The sequence below is a fragment of the Thermobia domestica genome, chromosome 3, assembly GCF_964235325.1.
Source record: "Thermobia domestica chromosome 3, izTheDome1.hap1.1, whole genome shotgun sequence".
In the NCBI taxonomy this organism is placed as follows: domain Eukaryota; kingdom Metazoa; phylum Arthropoda; class Insecta; order Zygentoma; family Lepismatidae; genus Thermobia; species Thermobia domestica.
In genome coordinates this window covers 84,752,559-84,762,879 of record NC_137456.1, presented here as the reverse complement: position 1 = coordinate 84,762,879, position 10,321 = coordinate 84,752,559, and positions in this window count along the sequence as shown.

The following is a 10,321-nucleotide window of genomic DNA, read 5'->3' as shown; positions in this document are numbered from 1 at the left end:
TCACACTGACTACTCAATTTATTACAGCTGTTCTGTATAGCTAAATAACATTTCTATTAACCTATTAAAATACTCAAATAATCAAAGTTGCATTTAAATAGCTTTAATAACACCTCAAACTCAAGTTCGAATGACATTGACCTAAACATGTATTAAATGCAACCTACAAACGATGTCATTCCTCATTTATACTAGTCGAATCCAAACATTATTTTAATTTTTCTCTCTAAGGACATCCAACATTACGAAACTAACAAAACTTAATTATTTTAATTACGTTACTTGAGAAATTTCAATTTACTAAATTCTTGAAAACAAATCTACTAATTTCAACCAGCATTTAATTCTCTAAACTCCCCGTCCAATTAATAATTCCTTCAACAAAAATATTAAGGGAGTGATTACGCATGGAAAATCTTTTTGTCACAATTATCGCTATCACACTTTATTACAACCATAATTCGCAATAAAGCAAAAAGAGAAATTCTTTGGTTGGATTATGTAAAGTGCGAGTGACTTCAGCCGAAGCAGTACCTCTCAGCTGCACCTGTAAACCCCCACAAAAATAAACTATTCCGCCTCTTCCATTTAACATTACCCGTTTCTTTCAAACACTGATTGAATTATTCAGGTAGAAATAAAATTGTATTTTCAATTCAAGACTTTTAATAATTATTGAGACTTCTATATACAAAAATTCCAATCAAAACCTTTCGTTGAAAATTAACTAAATATATCTCTTGAATTTAATAAATTAAGAAAATTATCACAGATAAAAATTATAGAAAATGGTCGTAACTCTGGATTGAAGCAAGCTTAATATCATCAAATCTTTAATTACAATAGCTTCTTGAAAAATACTACGACTGCTCTAGAAGGAATAAAGTATAATTTTTTGTGAGTCCAATTTTAATTCTTCTGTAATCTATAATTTTAATCACCCGGAAAATGAGATTGATGATTTGACTCTAATCGGTTTTAGTTTATTTTAATTTATATTTTACTTATTTCAACCAGACAGCAATCTATTACGTTTACTTTTATAATACTATTAACGCAATTGGGTAATGAGTAAGATGAAATTCTACCAAAACTTACTCTACCACTACTCTACTCTACCGTAACCAGTAATATTAAATACTCTGTAATACTCACCAGATTCAAATATCTAATATAAAAAAACATTCTTACGCCTTTATCCAGAGACTCCACATCACCACCATGGATTGGAAATTGACTTTCTCTACTTAAAAACCAACTGCCATACAAAAATGAATGAGTCCCAATTTTCCCCAACAGAATATTAATTGCAAAAATTCACGATTTAATTACAAGCTCATTCTAGAGTCAGAAAGTTAATTAGATTTTAAAAAAAATATTTGAAACTTTAAGCTAGGAAGTATAGCTACAATTCAGAGCTCTCCCTTTATAATTTACTTCAAACTTCCGGATTTTAATTACTGAATTTTACCGCAATAGAATATTATACACTTTAAATTCAGGTATTAATTCAAACCATTTTATAAAGATCAATTCTTGAAATTATAAGATTTATAACCTGCATTAGATTGAGTATTACTACAATAATTCAACACAATTTTATCAATTCTAAACAAAATTACTACTGTTTAAAGTTAAAATTATGATAGTCAAACAGGTTACCTACTGTAGTTAATTAAGTGACAAAGCGACGTAACTATCTGTTTTAACCGAATTTTACAAGCTTGTTTTAGTTTGGTCAAAGGGTCTGAACTCCCCTTCCGAGTACTCCAATTAGGCACAATTCTCCTACATAAATTAAATTACCAGCTAATTTTAGTGTATTTAACTCACATATTAAACTGATATTCACTACTAAATTTTTATTCCTATTTTTTTTTAACTACTAATGTAGTAAGAACATTGAATCACAGCCTTTTTTTTTTTACTTTCAGTCACGAATTATTTAAGCTAAGAAACTAACCCATCTGATTTAAGCATATTAAAGACAATTAACCTCCGATTTAGTATCAAAATTAATATTATAGATTCCGTAATAGAAACTTTTTAACTCGTAAAGTCAAATCCCTTCAAACTCAATATCACACAATTCACACTAGAGGCACAAATCCAGCCGAGAAGACAACCTCACTGCAATGATTTTCCATGCGTAATGACTCAGCCGTCGCTCGCTCGCATGAACGAAGCCTGGTAGGGAGGGAAGACTCCGCCCACCCACCAAGGCCAGATCAGCGCAACCGACAACTGTCATCACGCGTACACCTCATTGCCTCCAGAGCAGCTGTTTACAACACACCTTTACTTCGAAGAACAACTCAGCTAAAGAAGCTATTTTCACAATCTTAAAAAGTAAAAAAAATAAGATTTTTAAATTTTCATTTAAACGACCATTTCAATGTAACTTGAATGTCCTTAGATTTTTCATTATTTTCCATTTCTGTCTCTTTTATTATTTTAAGTCCATGATTTATTGCATTTCATTTTCTTTTTTTTTTAACTTGGAACGTGCACACGTTACAACCGGTAAACGAGCAAAAGATTCCTCTGCGATAACAATCGCGCACTCAAACAGTTTTTTTTTTCTACGAGAAGGCAGTCTGTCTCGTGCGCTGCACCTATACGTTATGAACAGCGTGCCTTGTGGATTTCTTCTATGTCCAAACGACTTAGCTACGATGCACATTTTAAATTGCAAGTTATCCGATTCTCTGAGGAAAACGGGAACCGAGCTGCTGCACGTCATTTTCACGTGGATGAATCCAACGTGCGACGTTGGAAAAAAGCAGAAGAATGAACTTCACGCAACAAGGGGCAAGAGGAAGGCGTTTCGTGGAAAAGCAGCTAAGTATCCACAATTGGAAGAAAATGTTTTATCTTACGTTAATGAGAAAAGAAGTTCAGGTTATGCTGTTACAGTTATATGATACGCTTTCAAGCTCTTGAAGAGGGTCGTCGGTTGCGAGTAAGCCACGATTTTCGAGCAAGTGCTGGATGGTGTACATGTTTCATGCGTCGGAGTGGCTTGTCACTGCGTCGTAGGACAACAGTTGCTCAACGTCTTCCAGCAGACTTTGACGATGAAATTTTGAAGTTTCAGAGATTCATTATCCGTAAGCGACAAGCCAATGGGTATGCGCTCTCCCAAATCGATAATGCTGATCAAACACCCATTTACTGGGACATGCCTATGTCTACTACAGTTGCGCCAAGAGGCTCGCGCACCGTAAGAATAAAGGCTACAGGTGGTGACAAGCAGCGATGTACCGTTATGTTGGCTGTTCTGGCAGATGGAAAAAACTACCACCCTACATTGTCTTGAAGCGAAAGACTGTACCAAAAGACATACCGCCGGGTATTTTTGTGCGTGCTCAGGAAAAAGGATGGATGGAAGAGAATCTGGTGTTGGACTGGCTACAAATGGTGTGGAACAGAAGACCTGGTGGTTTGCTGAACCCTAAGAGCTTGTTAGTTTGGGATAGCTTCCGAGCTCACGTGACTCCTCGTGTGAAGCGAACATTAAATGTGTATAAAACTGACATAGCTGTTGTTCCTGAGGGTCTTACTTCCATGCTTCAGCCCCTTGATGTTACTGTTAATCGCTCCTTTAAAAGTTCATTCAGGAGACTTTACAATGATTGGATGATTGCAGGAAACCATGACCGTACACCCAAAGATAAGATCAAACGTCCGACTGTGCGGCTTGTGTGTGAATGGATTCTGGCAGCCTGGGAAAGTGTTAAACCTGAAACGATCGTCAAAGGATTTTTGAAGTGTGGAATATCCAATGCTCTGGACGGCTCCCAGGATGATATGCTATGGGATCTCAGCGATAGTGATCGTGATGCCAGTAATGCCTCTAATGCAGGTACTGATACTGCAAGCAACTTCTCTACTGGTTGTTGGAAGATGAGTTGGGCACAAAGTGTTCATAAATACGTTACTTGCCGTTACCAAGGAAAAGGAGCAGTAGCATGTGTAAATAGATTTAGACATGAGATAGTTTGATGCTATATGGAATATAATTTAGATGACCAGAAAGATTATAAAGATATGAAGAAATAAGATGTGACATTATGATTTTAGATAAGTATGTGTGTTCATAGATTATATGTGTAAGAGAATAATAAGATATATACGAAAAGAGTAAGAATAAAGGGATATATAAAGATATTGTGTTTTGCATGAGTAGCAGAAGTTTATGGCTTGGTAGTGGTTACACACACTTTGTGGAATACGATTTTCAAGCTAACTAATTGGCAGAGATCAAGTTTAAACAATCCAATAATATTTTTAAAACTTATTTACTTACATTGGCGCAGTCGTTTTTGAAAGAATCTACGGGGCAAAATGTCGTCATTACCTAGTTTTCCACCTTTCAACAGTGAAACAGATAAGCTACAATCTTACTTGGAGAGATTTGAGCATTTGTGTGTTGCTGCACAAATCCCAGAAGAAAGAAAAGGGCAAATCTTTAGTTTAGGCAAGGCAGTGACAGGAACTGATTACATTAAGTACAAGGGCAATATTGTAGTAAATTAAAGTCCCCTTATTACTGCATTTTTAAGGTCGTACATAGTCTATGAATAATCCCTAGCAACAGAAAGGAACCAATGACACCTATGAATAATACTAACATTGACCGGATATCACTGCCTTGCCCAAAGTAAAGAGTTACCAAGAAAAGTGTCAACTTTATTTACAGTAATTGGTTCTGAGACATACGAACAGATATGCAATATATGTTGGCCAGCTTCACCGGCTGAAAAATCATATGAAGAAATCAAATCTGCGATGAAATCATATTATGCATCCAATGTCAATATTATTTCTGAGAGATATCAGTTTCACTTAATGAAGCAGAAACAATACCAATCAATCTCCAGTTTTGTTTTGGATCTTAAAAGGCAGTCTTCTTATTGTGGTTATACTTGTTGCTTAGATGAAAACCTTCGCGATCAGTTTGTTTTCGGTGTCGCAGATGAGGCAATTAGACGCAAGCTATTAAACACGAAAGAATTGACCTTCCAAAAAGCAACAGAAATAGCCTTGACAATGGAAAGCACGGAACATCAATTGCCACTATACAAACCTAGTACTGAGGGTGTTGTAAATACGGTGCGTACTGCAAGGAAGCATTTTTCTAAACGGAATGACAAACAGTTATCTAGTTCTAGCTCCGTATCACCGGCATCGTCAACAAAGTCACCTTTTCGATGTAATTATTGCAAGTTTCAACATAGAAAAAAAGCATGTCCTGCTTGGGGCAAGCAATGCTTAAAATGTGGTCGTAAAAATCATTTTGCGTTGGCATGTCAATATGATACGTTTCAACCGCACGAAAATACCATCAATACATCGGAACAGAAAGATCTCCTAACAATGAAAAACCAACTGCAGTTAGATCATATATTTGGTGAAACTGAACCGGAACCGTCACGCTCGGAGGAGGAGTCACAGTATGGCATGGCAGATATCATATTTTTCGATCAAGATGAACAAGATGATAGTAAGCGCAAGGGAAAAGGGAGAGAAGTGACTAAAGAGTCAAATGAGGAAATGCAGCAATCCTTTATGTCGGTTCAGCAGGAAGAAAACCTGAGTAATTACCAGTCATTGGGCATTGTGGAGAATAATACTGGAAGCACCTCCAAGCGATTAAAGCAAGTTTGGGCCAAGTGGAGATTTAATCGAAAGGGATCACGAGAACGAAGCAAGGATAATGATAGAAGTAAGTTGAAGTCTGATTCGAGTGAAGCAGCAAGGAACACCCTGGATCAATGGCAAGAGAATGATGAACTTATCGTACGACTGATGGAGAAGCAGGAGAGAATGCAGGCGCAAATAGATTTCTTGATGGCCAAATGGTACGAGAGGCAAAGAAGCAGAATATCTGGGAGATGGCATGGAAACGAATCATCTTCATCAGATACTTAGATTGGGTGTGAAGTATTGCAAAGTTTAGTTTATGTTAGAAAGTCCGAATTTTGTAAAGGGGGGAGAATGTTGGAAGATGAGTTGGGCACAAAGTGTTCATAAATACGTTACTTGCCGTTACCAAGGAAAAGGAGCAGTAGCATGTGTAAATAGATTTAGACATGAGATAGTTTGATGCTATATGGAATATAATTTAGATGACCAGAAAGATTATAAAGATATGAAGAAATAAGATGTGACATTATGATTTCAGATAAGTATGTGTGTTCATAGATTATATGTGTAAGAGAATAATAAGATATATACGAAAAGAGTAAGAATAAAGGGATATATAAAGATATTGTGTTTTGCATGAGTAGCAGAAGTTTATGGCTTGGTAGTGGTTACACACACTTTGTGGAATACGATTTTCAAGCTAACTAATTGGCAGAGATCAAGTTTAAACAATCCAATAATATTTTTAAAACTTATTTACTTACACTGGTAGTGACAGTGAATAACATTACAACTGTACATTTTGAGCAACCTCTCTAGTGGTAGTGACAGTGTGATTTTATTTTAAAATAAAAAAGTCTTAGTGTGTGATAAGTACGTACACATGATTTTATTTTAGCTGTAGCTTATAGACATTCTACCCGCGGCTTATCCTTGAGATTTTTTAAACGGATGTAAAGGTAAATTTTAAGGGTGCGGCTTATACACGCGAGAATACGGTAATATGAAAAACCAAACAGAGTTCGCAGAAAGACTAAAAGAATAAATAGTAAAATATAAAATGTATAACTATACAATAACTAAGAAAAACATCAAGAATAGAAACATATAACGCGAAAATCTAAAAGGAAAATCTCAGACATTCACTGTTTCAAAGTCACGATTAAAAATGAGAATATAGCCACTATTGATAGCATTATCCTCTAAAACCTGATTAAGACTTTAAGATAGTTCTAAATGTTTTCTGACAAGGGGCATGTTTCGGTTCGAACGCAAGGATCAACATAAAACTTGATAGACATATACAGGACTAAGTACTGACCACTGTATGGTATATCATTCCCGTGTAAAACACGTTTTTCGCCGACAGCGCCATCTATCCTTCGGAGCACTAGCAGTTAGATTCTTCGTTATAAGTGGTGAGTGAAGATTAGTCAGTGTGTGGTAGTAAGCTCGAATTAGTGTTAGGTGTGGTAGTCAGTGTGGAAAAAATGGAGCGGGCTGCTGGCATTAAGCCCGTTCATGTAGTTGAACTGTTAAAAGACGAACTAAAGCGCAGATTTAAGAATCAAACGTCAGTTTGAGCGGACGATGAGTCATTTGCAACATTTTGGTGCAATTTAATTATCAATGAGTACGAAAATATATTAGAAATGATACACACATCGACACTCGACAGAGATGATAAAGAAAATGCCACGGCACAGAAAGATATCTATGATAGCAGTTCAGAGCGGGATGAAGACAGCAGTCCAGAGCGGGAACCGAGAATCGGGAAATGAAACTCCAAACAGCGAAATGTGAAATAATCAGATTATTTGATAAAGGTTGTAATCGTTCTTGAAATAATGCCTGCTTGTTTCTGAAGATTTTCAATGAATGTCGACTCCGTTTTGAAATGTGATAAGCCAACTTCTTTTATCGCTTGGAGAGCCCAGCACTGTAAATACCAGTAATGCACTGATGTTCCATACTTTCGCGCCTCGTCAAATAACCTGACGATTTCGCACTTCATTGTTTGGAGTTTCATTTCCTCATTCCCTTTAAATGAAGCGGAGTTCGTAGACAGCGCATGTTCATAATCCAAAATAAGTTTGCAGTTACTCAAAGAAATAATTTTCTTGTGTCGTGTCAGAAATTTCCTGTACGAGTTGTATTTTCCTTCATGATAATCTTTGTATATACTCCGGACTTCCTCGTCCGTAAACTGCGATAAAATATCTGTTCTTTTCAGTTTTCATGATGAAGATACGCCGTATTCGCTTTGACTAATGCCTTGTTCCCGCTCTAGACTGCTGTCTTGTTCCCACTCTGGACTGCTGTCTTCTTCCGGTTCTGCACTGCTATTATAGATATCTTTCTGCACCGTGACATTTTCTATATCATCTCTGTCGAGTGTCAATGTGTGTATCATTTCTAATTCATTTTCGTACTCATTGATAACTAAATTGCACCAAAATGTCGCGAATTACTCATCTTCTGCTCCAATTGATGTTTGGTTCTTAAATCTGCGCCTTAGTTTGTCTTTTAACAGTTCAACTACATGAAGGGGGTTAATGCCAGCAGCCCGCTTCATTTTTTCCACACCTAACACTAATTCGAGCTTACTACCACACACTGACGCACCTGACTAATCTTCACTCGAACGAAGACCTATAACGAAGAATCTAACTGCTAGTGTTTCGAAGGATATGTGGCGCTGTCGGAGGAAAACGAGTTTTACACGGGAATGACACGCCGTACAGTGGACAGTACTTAGTCATATATATATATATATATATATATACCAAGTTTTATGTTTATCCTCGCGTTCGAACCGAAACATGTCCCTTGTGAGGTTTGAGAATTCTAAAAATTCTACAAGAATGTGCCAGCTACTCAGTAGAAGATAAAATGTTGTGGTTCAGTTCTTCCAGACTGCTTCGGCTCTCTAAGAGTATCCAATCACAATAAACCATAAACAAATAATAAAAATTACCATCAAATATTATGGGTTGTCTTATTCTCAAATGAAAAATTAGTCTTGTCAGGGTAAATAAATATTTATTTAAAAATAATTGTATTGAAGTGATACGACGAAATTCCTTAAGGTAAAATTAAAAAAAAAAAAAAAAGATTCCAGAACTCTTTCACTTCAGAGCCCTATTCCTTAAGTCAGATGATCATCACTCAGACCAATAGACTCCTACAAATTTACTTAGTCAGACTCCACCGATCCATCACTCACAGTTTTGTCTGACGCCTACCGCTATCAGGAAAACCTGACTACAATTTCCCGTCTACAAATGTAAGAGACCCTGTTGTCAATGGACATCACTTAGTCCAAAGACTGTTTCTCTTTCTCTAAAGAGAAGACCATCACTGAGGCTTCTCTGGCCTAGGAAAAAAAAGAGTCTATAAGAAACCTTAAAGTGTTTTCTGCCTCTGAGGTTAAAAAAAATATAACCTACTTCTCCTAACTAGAAGATAATGGGGAGCACTTATCCCAATAAGCTATCATTCAATCTTATCACCTGGCTAGCTAAATGTTATAAAAACTTGGTCATCACTCAGACTGAAGAAAATCACTCAGTCCTTGCTCTAGCCATCACTTAGGCCAGTCCCTACTTATTTCCTTATAAAATCAGAAATTCTAACGCCATCACTCAGGCTCCAGAGAAGTCATTTATTCTCTGTCATCGGTCATCATTCAGACCGATCCCTACAAGATAGGAAAGTTAAAAATAAAGGGGAGGCAGGACCTTTAACGTAGAACGGCTGTAACAGCCATAGTCATCCAGCCCCCTATGATTCGAGAGGCTTCCTTAACAATCGTCACAATATAAACAGTTAGCGCCACACACTAAATAGAAATGAATGAAATGGGAGCCTTTGATTCGCAAGCGCGTCACGACTAGTTTGATTCGCCGACTAGTACTCGACCTCTACCTATTGCCAAAAATAGATTTTATTGAGTGAAGCTTATTTTCGTTGGTCTGGTTTTAATCTGTAGTAGCAATGCTAATTCTGCAACAATTGGACGAAATAGCTACCAAGATCAGGCCACGGTATTGAACACTTCCGGGTAACATCTGCCAATGTCGAGCTCTTGGCTGTTGTGGGTTCTACTGTGACTTAAATTTTCCAGTGCATTCTACCTAAAGCAACTTATCTATTTTCCGCTACTCGCTTCTACTAATAATGTCCCATTTCTGTTTTCTAACGTCTTTCTCCTCTCCGGTTTGTGTAATTTATTACTTCATTGATGACAAAAGGGGACAAGCTCTTGATTCTGCTCGCAATGTTAACGAGTCGCTAGCAAAGGTGCCCACTTTGGACTAACCTTACTCAAACTCACGCTCACAACATGATTTCGAACTCACGCTCCTTGACATCACGCTCACTTGACCTCACGTAAGCTTGAGTTCAGAACTCATGAGCGCCGACATCGTGAGTTCGGGCACCTCTGGTCGCTACTGGTGCTTTGAACTATTTTTTTTATCTAATTACAAGGTACCGAACTAGTTGAGCTACAATATTTGTCTTTTTCCACTATGTCTCTTTTTACAGATGTATCCTGGTCTTATTCTTGGGTTTTCGACTTCTCAGAGGGAAGTACGGCCCCGAAGAACTTACAACGGTACGTTCGTATATTTTCTTGATGTAGATGTAATTTTATGTATATGATCAGAGG